Below are 12564 nucleotides of genomic sequence, written 5' to 3' on the forward strand. Positions count from 1 at the left end.
AGGGGGATTAAAAAGATACAGATTTTAAAGTAGTCAAAGAATTATTATTTGTAAAGTATATGATCATATTCATAAATGACTTAACATCCATCAGGAAACTACTAGATCTGATAAACACTTTCAGAAAAGTTTCTGAATACAAGATTAAAAAATAAAAAATATCCTACTATATATAAATGAACAGAGAAATAAATCTGGGAAACAACGTATTTCATAATAGCCTCAAATAATGAAAACTATCTTGTGGAAAGTCTAAGGAAGCAAGGGAGAGATATATATGATAAAAACTTCAAATCTTTTAAGAAATAAATTGAGCAAGATATCTGAAGGTAGAAAAATCTCCAATGCTCATGGATCAGTAGAATTAATGTAGTTAAAATGGCCATACTACCAAAGTCAACCTATAACTTCAAAAAATTGCCATTAAACTGCCAACACAGTTCACAGATCATGAAAGGACAGTTCAGAATTTCATACAGAAAAAAAACAGGGTATCTGTGTGGTGACATTTTATTTGTGTATCCCAGTAAAGCTTATCTGGGGATCAGAGTGAAAAGCCAACCACTATGTTAAACATAGAAGTCTGTCAGTAGTAGCACACGCCTTTAATCTTAGCATTCAGAAGGCAGAGATTCATCGGATCTCTGTGAGCTCAACATCACACTGGGAACATAGCCAGGTATGGTGGCATACACCTTTAATTTCCAGCACTAGTTAACCATAGAGGACTGGAGGTCTGTACAGATAGACAAGAAGTGATAGATCGGGGCAGAAAGAGGAATGTGATGTAACTGGGTAGAGAGAGGAAGTAAGATGGCAAGACACAGAAAAGTATATAGAAGTGAGTATACAGGCAGTAGTTCTCTTTTTGGCTCAGGATTTCCTAGAGGTAAGATGTGGCTGGCTTCTTTCTGCTTCTCTGATCTCTCAATTTTCACCCCCAATATCTGGTTTTTGTATTAATAAGATCATTTAGCAATTTATCTTGCATAGCTGAAACAATTCTAAACATTAAAATAACTGTTGTATGGTCCATCCTTCCTGATTTCAAGTTGTACTACAGAACTATAACAGTATATATCACATGAGATTGGCATAAAAATTGACACATTGATCAATGGAGTTGAACTTAAGACTGAGATATATATCCACAGACACATAGACACATGATTTTTGATAAAGAAGCCAAAAATTCACACTTGAAAAAAGCATCTGAAACCAATGATTCTTGTCAACCTTTATGTTTGCATGTAAAAGAATGCAAATATTCATCACTACAAATATTCATTCTACAAAACTCAAGCCCAAATTGATCAAAGACCTCCACATAAAACCATGTACAATGAACCTAATAAAAGGAAAATTGGGGAATATCCTTGAATTCATTAGCAATTGATATGGCCTTCTGAACAGAACATCAATAGTGCAGGGACTAAGATCAATATTTAATTAATGGGACCTCATTAAACAGAAAAACTTCTATAAGACAAAGGACAATGTCAAACGGACAAAGAAGCAGCCTTTGGAATTTTCCCCAACTACACATCTCATAGTGGACTAATATCTAAAATACATAAATAACTCAGAGTTAAAGTTCAAAAATTAAATAATCCAATTATGAAATGCAGTGAAAATCTAAACAGAGAATTACCATGGAAAAATCTCAAATTGCTGAGAAACACTTAAATAAATGATCAAAATCCTTAGCTGCTGTGGGATGTTCTGTATGGCAAATGTGTTGCTCTAATTGGTCAATAAATAAAACACTGATTGGACAGTGGCTAGGTAGGAAGTATAGGCGGGACTAACAGAGAGGAGAAAAGAAAGAACAGGAAGGCAGAAGGAGACACTGCCAGCCGCCACGATGACAAACAACATGTGAAGATGCCGGTAAGCCACGAGCCATGTGGCAAGGTATAGATTTACAGAAATGGATTAATTTAAGCTGTAAGAACAGTTAGCAAGAAGCCTGGCACGGCCATACAGTTTGTAACCAATATAAGTCTCTGTGTTTACTTGGTTGGGTCTGAGCAGCTGTGGGACTGGCAGGTGAGAGAGATTTGTCCTGACTGTGGGCAGGCAGGAAAACTCTAGCTACACTTAGCCATCAGGAAATGCAAATCAAAACTATTTTGAGATTCCATCTTACACCTGTCAGAATAACTATGATCAATAACACATGTTCATGCTGGCAATAATGTGGAACAAGAGGAAAACTCCTCCATTGCTGGTGGTAGTACAAACTCATACAGCCACTATTGGAATAAAGATGGTGGTTCCTCAGATAATTGAATCTGATCTACCTCAAGACTGAGCTATACCAAAAGCAAAATGACATTCCATCCTACCACATGGATACTTGCTCATCTATGTTCATTGTGGCTATATTAAAAAAAAACAGAAATTGGAAACAACTTGTTCTGTCAACTAAAGAATGAATGAAGAAAATATGGTTTATTTACCTAATGAATAATACAGAGAATTGAGAGATGGCTTAGTGGTTAAGAGCACTGGTTACTCTTCCAGAGGTCTTGGATTCAACTTCCTACAATACACAGTGGTTTGCAGCCATCTGTAACTCCAGTTTAAGAGGATCCAACACCCACTTCTGGTCTTGAAGGTCATTATACAGATAAGCATGAAGGCAAAATACCACATACCTAAAATAATAAAGTTTAAAAGGTGTGGCTGGAAAGATGACTCAGCCTTTGAAGTCTAGGATCACTACCAAAAATATAAGAGTATTATTCAATTGTTACAAAAACAGTGACATCAAAGATGGTTCATGATAGCACATGCTTTTAGTCCTAGCATTCTGGAGGCAGATCTCTGAGTCTGAGGCCAGCCTGGTCTAAACAGCAAATTCTATGACAGCAATGGCTACACAGAAAAACTCTGCCTGGAAAACAAAAAAGAATAAGAAAAAAATGAAAAGGAAAAAATTGCATTATGAAATTTACAAGCAAGTGGATTGAACTAGAAAACCTCATCCTAAATGAGTTAGCCCAGACTCAGAAAAAACTAATATAACATGTATTCACTTATAAGTGAACATAAGCCCTTAAGGAAATGTTAACTATACTGTAATCAGTAGACCCAGAGAAGTTTGGTAAAATGGAGGGATTTGGGGAAACACAGGGCTCTTCCAGGAGGGAGAGATGGATTTTATGGGTAGGCTGGGTGTGGGTGGGGATGGGAGTAGGTTAAATACTTTGGGAGGAGATGGAGTGGAAGGAGAGAGCATATGAAGAAAAGCCTGGAACTGGGAAGACTTTGTGGAAACCAAGGGCAGTGAAAACTTCACATAACCTATGTAGGAAATCCTAATGAGAACACCTAGTTATGGGGGATACTGAGTCTCAACTGGACATCTCTTGTAGTCAGGTAAAGATTCCAGTGGTGGGACTGGGCTAGTGTTTGCCAACTGAGTTGTTGGCCAAGAGCATCCCATGAAAATCCCCCAAATTTCCAAGCTTATGCTAACATAAAAGGCTGGTCTCCTCAAACTGGCAGTGGGGCCCCATTGTCAAGATTAACACCCATACAACTCATTGAACAAGGAGAAGCCAAGATGGTACTTACATGGAACCTTCATCACTATGTTCCAGTCTCTTTGGTGTGGGAAGGTACTTTGCAGGCTAACAAACAAGATATCTACACATCAACCCAGCTGCAAAATCTTTGACCTATCATCTACATTGACTGCAAAATGTGCTAAAGCAATGATGGCACTGATCACTTCTTGTGTAACCAAAAACCTTAGACTAGATAGCCCAGAAGTCTATGGCAAAACAAGCTATTTGTCAAAAAAAATCAATATTATGATTCCTAATAATATTCTGCTATACTTGTAGATTAGTGTCTTTTCCAATTATCATCAGAAAAGATTCCTCTGGCATTGGATGGAAACTGATACAGAGATCCACGGCTAGACATTATGTGGAAAGAGTCTAAATTGGGGAACTCCATCTAATCTCTCCCCTCAGAGTTCAGGGATTCTGTGGAAGAGGAAATAGAGAATTTCTTTCTTTTTTTTTTCTTGGTTTTTCGAGAATTTCTAAGAGTCAGAGGGGATAGAAAATACCAGAAGAGCAACCCCTCTGAATCAACAAAGCAAGGACCCTATGAGTTCCCAGAGAGTGAAGCAGCAAGCACAGAGCCTACATGATTTTCACCATGTGCTGAGCATATATATTATTGCTATTGACTTACTATTTTTAGGGAATGTTAACTATGAGAAAAAGTGGGACTCTGATGTTTATGATGGATCTTAGGACTCTTTTCTCCAGTTGGAGTGCCCTGTCCAATATTCATATGATAGTTTTGCTTCACCCTATTATATCTTATTTTGTCATGGTTGTTATCGCTTACAATACAGCTCTTTTCTGATGAGAAAGAGAAAAAGAGTCAATCTAGAGAAGAGAGGAGGAATGAACAAACAGGAGAAGTAGAGGAAGGGGGAACTATAATCAGGATATGTTATATGAGAAAATAAACCAGTTTTTTTTTGTTTTTAAGAAGAATGACTTACTTTTATTTTATGTAAATTTGTGTTTGGCCTGAACATATGTCTGTGTAAGTATGTAGGATCATCTGGAACTGAAGTTACAGACAGCTGTGAGCCACCAAGTAAGTCTTGGGAATTGAACCTGGGTCCTCTAGAAGAGCTACCAGTACTCTCACCACTCTATCATCTCTCCAACCCCAAGATTTTATTTTCAGTAAAAGAAAAACTTAATATAATTTTATTATAAAAGACAGAAACAATAACAAAAGGCTTTTGCAAAACAAAAAAGCCCAACATGAAAAAAAACACAACCAGGAACAAATGGGTTCACAGCAAAATTATACCACACTTTCAAAGAAGAGTTACAAATAATACTTTTTAATTGTTTTTTAAAAATAGAAACAGAATGATAACCCGTAAAGTCATTCTGTAAAGCCCATATTACTTTAATATTCAAAGCAGGTAAAGACACAACATCAGCAATGGGAAAATAAACACAGAGCAATAACTTTGAAGAACATAAATGTAAATATTCTCAATAAAATACTAGCAAAACATACACAGGCACATGTTAAAGTTATACTCCATGAGCAAGTTGGCTTTGTTCCAGAAATGCCACATCATTTAAGCATGCATAAGTCAATAAAAAATAAACCATGTATTGAACAAAGAGTTGAAAAGTACATGATCTTGTCATACAGGTCCTTCGCTTGTTTAGTTAGTGTTACCCGAAGGTATTTTATATCATTTGTGGCTATTATAAATGGTGATGTATCTCTGATTTCTTTCTCAGGCCATTTTTCATTTGTATATAGGAGGGCTACTGATTTTTTTGAGTTAATCTTGTGTCCTGCTACATTGCTGAAGATGTTTATAAGCTGTATGAGTTCCTTGGTCGAATTTTTGGGGTCACTTGTGTATACTATCTTATCATCTGCAAATAGTGAAAGCTTGACTTCTTCCTTTCCAATTTGTATCCCCTTGATCTCCTTATGTTGTCTTATTGCTCTGACTAGTACTTCAAGTACTATATTGAATAAGTATGGGGAGAGTGGACAGCCTTGTCTTGTTCCTGATTTTAGTAGAATCGCTTTGAGTTTCTCTCCATTTATTTGATGTTGGCTGTTGGCTTGCTGTAAATTGCCTTTATTATGTTTATATATGTTCCTTGTATTCCTGATCTCTCCAAGACCTTTATTATGAAGGGGTGTTGGATTCTGTCAAAGGCCTTTTCTGCATCTACTGAGATGATCATGTGTTTTTTTTTCTTTCAGTTTGTTTATATGGTATATTACATTGACAGACTTTCATATGTTGAACCAACCTTGTGTCTCTGGGATGAAGCCTACTTGATCATGGTGGATGATTGTTTTGATGTGTTCTTGGAGACTGTTTGCCAGTATTTTATTAAGTATTTTTACATCAATGTTCATGAGGGAGATTGTTCTGTACTTCTCTTTCTTTGTTGCATCTTTGTTTGGCTTGGGAAGCAGGATAATTGTAGCCTCATGGAAGGAGTTTGGTAATGTTCCTTCTGTTTCTATTGTGTGGAACAATTTAAAAAGTATTGGTATTATCTCTTCTTTGAAGATCTGGTAGAATTCTGCGCTGAAACCATATCCTGGGGGTTTTTTTGGGGGGGGAGACGTTTAATGACTATTTCTATTCCCTTAGGGGTTATTAGTCTATTTAAATAGTTTTTCTGGTCTTGATTTAACTTAGGTACATGGTGCCTATCCAGAAAATGATCCATTTCTTTTAGATTCTCCAGTTTTGTGGAGTAGAGATTTTTGAAGTATGACCTGATGATTCTCTGGATTTCCTCAATGTTAGTTGTTATGTCTCCCTTTTCATTTCTGATTTTGCTAATTTGGATGCTTTTTCTCTGCCTTTTGGTTAGTTTGGGTAAGAACTTTATTTCCCTGAAGAAAGAAGTGGAAGAAGATGTCAGAAAATGGAAAGATCTCCCATGCTCATGGATAGGCAGGATTAACATAATAAAAATGGCAATCTTATCAAAAGCAATCTAGAGAATCAATGCAATCCCCATCAAAATCCAAACATGATTCTTCACAGACCTGGAAAGAAAAATACTCAGTTTCATATGGAAAAACAAAAAAACCAGGATAGCCAAAAGAATTCTGTATAATAAAACAACCTCTGGAGGCATCACAATCCCTGACTTCAAGCTCTACTATAGAGCTACAGTAATAAAAACAGCTTGGTACTGGCATAAAAACTGACATGTGGACCAATGGAACCAGAATGAAGACCTCAACATTAAAACTGCACACCTATGAACATATGATTTTTGACAAAGAAGCTAAAACTGTACAGTGGAAAAAAGAAAGTATCTTCAACAAATGGGGCTGGCATAACTGGATGTCAACATGTATAAGACTGCAAATAGATCCATATCTGTCACCATGCACAAAACTTATATCCAAGTGGTTAAAAGACCTCAACATAGATCTAGTTACTCTGAACCTGATAGAAGAGAAAGTAGGAAGTAGTCTTGAACACATTGGCATGGGAGATTGCTTCCTAAATATAATACCAGTAGCACAGACACTGAGAGAAACAAATAATAAATGGGACCTTTTGAAACTGAGAAATTTTTATAGGGTGAAGGACACGATCAATAAGACAAAACAACAGCCTACAGAATGGGCAAAGATCTTCACCAACCTCACATCTGACAGAGAGCTGATATCCAGAATATATAAAGAACTCAATAAATTAAACATCAAAATACCCACAGTCCAATTAAAAAATGGGCTATAGAGCTAAACAGAATTCTCAAGAGAAGAAGCTCAAATGGCTGAAAGACATTTAAGAACTTGCTCAACATCCTTAATCATCAGGGAAATGCAAATCAAAATGACTTTTACATACCATCGTACACCCGTCAGAATAGCTAAGATCAAAAACACTGAAGACAGCTTATGTTGGAGAGGATGGGGAGCAAGGCAAACTCTCTTCCACAGTTGGTGGGAATGCAAACTTGTACAGCCACTTTGGAAATCAATATGGTGCTTTCTTAGAAAATTGGGAATCAATCTACCTCAAGACCCAACTATACCACTCTTGGACATATACCCAAGGAATGCTCAATCATACCACAAGGACACATGCTCAACTATGTTCATAGCAGCACTATTGTAATAGCCAGAACCTGGAAACAACCTTGATGCCCTTCAACTGAAGAATGGATAAACAAAATGTGGTACATATACACAATGGAGTACTACTCAGCAGAGAAAAACAATGACATCATGAGATTTGCAGGCAAATGGATGGAACTAGAAAAAATCACCCTGAGTAAGGTAAACCCAGACTCAGAAAGACAAACATGGTATGTACTCACTCAGAAGTGGATACTAGATGTAAAGCAAAGGATAACCAGACTGCAACTCACAACTCCAGGGAAGCTACCTAGTAAAGAGGACCCTAAGAAAGACACAAGGATCACCCAAAGACAGAGAAATAGATGATGAGATCTACATGAGCAAACTGGGGGTGGGAGTAATGGAGGGCAAGGGTCAGGGGAAAGAGAGCTTAGGGGAGCAGGAGGTCCCAGCTGGATCAGGAGCAGTGTGAGAGAATGGAGAGGGGAATAGGAAAAAGCAGACAGCTAGAGAGGCCTCCAGAAATCCACAAAGATTCCTCCACTGTAGACTACAGGCAATGGTCGAGAGAGTGACTGAGCTGACCTGCTCTGGTGATTGGATGGCTGAACACCCTGGCTGTCATGATAGAACTCTCATCCAGTATCTGATAGAAGCAGATGCAGAGATACGTGGCCTAGCCCCAGGTGGAGCTCCAGGAGTCCAATTGGTGAAAGAGAGGAGGGATTGTATGAGCGAGAGATGTTGAGACCATGGTTGTAGGAAGCACAGGGACAAATAGCCAAACTAGTGGAAGCACATGAACTGTGAACCAATGGTGGAGGAGCCCCCATGGAACTGGATAAATGAGACAGTTGATTAACTTGAACTGCTTGGGAGGCCCCTAGGCAGTGGAGGGCTGACTTTTTGGAGCTTGGGGACTATGCTGAGACACTGCTCAGCCTTGGTGTTGGGAGGAGGGGACTGGACCTGCCTTGGCTGAATCTGCCAGGCTGGGCTGACTCTCCAGGGGAGACCTTGCCTTGAAGGAGGTGGGAGTGGGGGGTGGATTTGGGGGGAGTGCTGGGGGGTGGGAGGAGGGAGGACGGCGGAATCCGTGGCTGATATGTGAAATTAAGTTAATTATAAAATAAAAATACAATTTAAAAAAAGTACATAATCATCTCAACAGATGAAGCAAAGCCTTTAGCAAAATCCAACATTTTCATGTTAAAATTCCTAAAAGAAGTAGGGCTGGAAGATATAAACATTTTATTTTTTATTAAAAAAAAATTATCAGAATATGATGTATGAAAAAATCAATTTCCAACAGTAAGTGAATTCAATTGATTACAAAATTAATGACAATAATTACTCAAACTTATTACCTGTCAGGGATGTGCAAATAAAAACCACATATCATCATAAGCCAGTTTTTAAAATAATTATCAAAATGAGAAAATACTTGCAAGAATGTTCAGAATAGAAAAATGATACATAATGTTTGTGAGAATGTAATTTACAATAATATCTCTCCCTGACTGAAGTAAATAGATAAATAAATAAAATTTGAAAGTATACATCTAAACTTTGATGTCTTTATTCCCATTCTTCTAGGTTCCCTAAAGGAAGCTATATCAACATCATATGCAAAAGCCAAAATATATGATAAGATCATACTGATTTTAAGAAGCTACAAAATCTGACAAACACAAGTTTTACATTGTATTTAGGAGTAAATGATTTTCCTTCCTATAGAATATACTTTTGTGTAAACTAAAATATATAGTATACAAATTTCTGAAAAGGGAAATATTTATTATTTTAAATAATGGAATATAAATTGGAAGAAAGACAGTTTCTTTTAAATGAATTTCCATATGGAGACAATGTGAATGTTTTTAGCAATTAACAATGAATAGAATAATTTTAATGTTCATGGGGTTTCAATGCATTCTCCTGCCACATCTCACATTGAAGTTTCAAATTATTATTTGAATAGGTACTATTCTACTGAATAAATCATTCAATAATAATTTATAATGAATCAATTATTGGGTAATTGGAAGTTTATTCTCTTCCATCTTAGATTCAACAATGCATTTTTGGAGAAAGCAAGTAGCTTGGGGTACATTGCTCTCTAATGTAGTGAGATTGAAAAGTAGAAAAAAAATGTCTATGTACCTTCTCTGCCTACAAATATAAATAAACTTGCCCTCTAACAACAATTGTGCTTAAAGATCATAGGATAGAGTAGGCATATTTTACTTCTTCAATGGCAAATAGTTTATTTCTGAGAGTATTTAATGCTTCCCAGGACTGTACTATAGCTATAATTTTGTATTTCAATTGGTGTCTTGGAAATGTCCAATTTTGACCAATTGTCTTAGATAAAAAATATTCCATATATCATTTTATTTCTAATTATTTCTCTCAACAATCTTTCACAGAGTACTAAGTGGTCACACAAACTGGCTTTTAGAATATCGCTCTAATTTTAGTTAAGAGAGAATAACTCCTGTCTATTCTTTAAAAAATTTACTACTACTGACACCACAATCATCATGTAATATAGATTCCTATACATCTGTTCCATACATGGAAGATATTTTCTCTTTAAGAGTTTAAATATCCACATAGGCCCTTGATGAAATAAATTATTCCTCATTATGGTTATTATGAACCACAGGTTTATGAAATCTTACTAACTAGTCTTATCAAACTTATACTAGACATCTCTGACAATGAACTAAAAATCTTACTAATTTGTCAATATTTACATTAATATTCCACAATAGCTACCAAAAATAAAAATGCTACAGATAAACGTTAATAAAAATATGGAAGTCACCAGGCGGTGGGCACAAACCTTTAATCCCAGCACTCAAGAAGCAGAGCCAGGCAGATCTCTGTGAGTTCGAGGCCAACCTGGGCTACAGAGTGAGTTCCAGGAAAGGTGCAAAGCTACACAGAGAAATCCTGTCTCGAAAAACCAAAAGAAAGAAAGAAAGAAAGAAAGGAAGGAAGGAAGAAAGAAAGTCAATCTCAGAAAATGATGAAATAAAGTGAGCATAGAACCTTAGGAATGTCTTAAATTAAATAAAGTTAACCATATAAATATCTGATCATTTTCATATAAGAGGATGGAAAGTCTTTTAAAACTGGAAAGATGTTCCAGTTTGTAACTCTGTTCCCTGCTAACAAATGTTGAGCTAGACCTGTCAGTCAAGCATCTGATCAGTACTTCACTGGTTGCTGCTTTCAATAATGCTTTGTTCACACATAGGCAAAAACACAATGCTGTGATTCTAATTAATTTACACTTCAGCATCTAGAAATTAGAATTTTTGTTGCAAAAATGCATTGAGTACATTTAGTACCTATAGATATGAATGTATCCAAGTAAAACAGAAAAAAATTTCAGGCATAAAAAGGTCTCACAGATGCCTGTTCTCTTTTTCCTTTTTGGATTGTTGTTTCAGATTCTGTGAAAATTGCACAGCATGAAACAATGGTATGAATTTCATAAAATGTATAAATGGACCCTATAGAATGCAATCTATTATTGTATATGATCAGAAATAGCAGTGGTTTCTTGGAAGAAATTGTAGGAATAGAAGATGTGAATAAAGGAACATTATCATATACTGGACTTCTGAGGATGGGATAGGAGCTATGACCTCTCATAACAGATCTTAGAAAATTGGCTCAGATTATGCTTTAATGTACATTACATGACCCTATGCAATTACATCCTATACTAGGGAAGATTAGGCATGCTGGAGTAAGTTGAGAGCATTAACTCTTGAAAAGCAATTGATGAAAGGAAATGTCAGAAAAAAATGCCCTTATTAATTTAAAATCTAATTGATAGTGAGAAAATGCATTTTAGAATGTTCTATAGATTTGGAAAAGAATTCAGAAGAATGGCTACAATAAGCATTGATGAATTCATCATCAGATCCTTGATGTCCAATGCAGAAAATGAGTAAATAAAAGAAGGTACTCACCTTTTGACATTCTGATAATGACCTGTGGCATTGATTTTTTTTTGCCAAACAAATAAAGGGATCAGTACAGTAATCACAATGTCCCCTTCTTGAACTATAGTTGCTTTCTTTTTCAAAGCACAATTAATAGGGTCATAAGAGTAGATAAGATGAGGAAATAGCAAGATAAGGCAGATAAAAACTAGCAGGATCATCATTATTACGTCTAAATAGACCTAAGCCTTTTGTGGAGTTGAAGTTGGTAGATGAAACTTTGGGAAAGTTTGAATACATGTTAAGTCTGTAGCAATATTTGTGCACATTTTTATCTTGTCTGAGAAGTCCAATTGAAAACCCCTGCCAATGTGTTTCTACTTACATTGTTAAAATCCTATGGGTGAGACAGTTGATTGGCTTGATCTGTTTGGGAGGCATCCAGGCAGTGGGACCAGATCTTGTGCTCATTGCATGAGTTGGCTGTTTGAAACCTGGGGCCTATGCAGGATTGTTTGGCTCGGCCTGGGAGGAGGGGACTAGACCTACCTGGACTGAGTCTACCAGGTTGACCTCAGTCTGTGGGGAAGGCTTTGCCCTGGAGGAGATGGGAATGGGGGGGGGCGTTGGGGGGAAGGTGAGGGGGACGGGAGGGGGGAGAACAAGGGAATCCGTGACCGATATGTAGAACTGAATTGTATTGCAAAATAAATTAAAATAAATTAAAAAAAAAGAAAAAAAAATCCTCTAGAGGAATGTGGAACACTTTCTACCCTGGGGCTCTGCATCTGAGCACCTTGTTCTAAATGGAATCACAAGTTGAAAGATACAATTGAGGATTGTTATTCTCATTCCTAGGTGACGTGCTATATTGAAGACCACATAGAATAAGTTATATCTTTTCATTAGGACACTTTTTCTTTTTTTTTTTCTTTAAGATTTATTTATTTATTATGTACACAGTGTT

The 12564-nt window shown here is 36.6% G+C and overlaps 1 pseudogene; it reads right to left on the minus strand.

Annotated features, from left to right (window-relative positions):
* Positions 1-11821, minus strand: part of LOC128116081 (vomeronasal type-2 receptor 116-like) — an 80356-nt pseudogene extending 68535 nt beyond the window's left edge.
* Between the last annotated feature and the right edge of the window lie 743 nt (positions 11822-12564).

This window comes from Peromyscus californicus, unplaced genomic scaffold, assembly GCF_007827085.1.
Source record: "Peromyscus californicus insignis strain IS unplaced genomic scaffold, ASM782708v3 Scaffold_1__1_contigs__length_55948999, whole genome shotgun sequence".
Taxonomy (NCBI): Eukaryota; Metazoa; Chordata; class Mammalia; order Rodentia; family Cricetidae; genus Peromyscus; species Peromyscus californicus.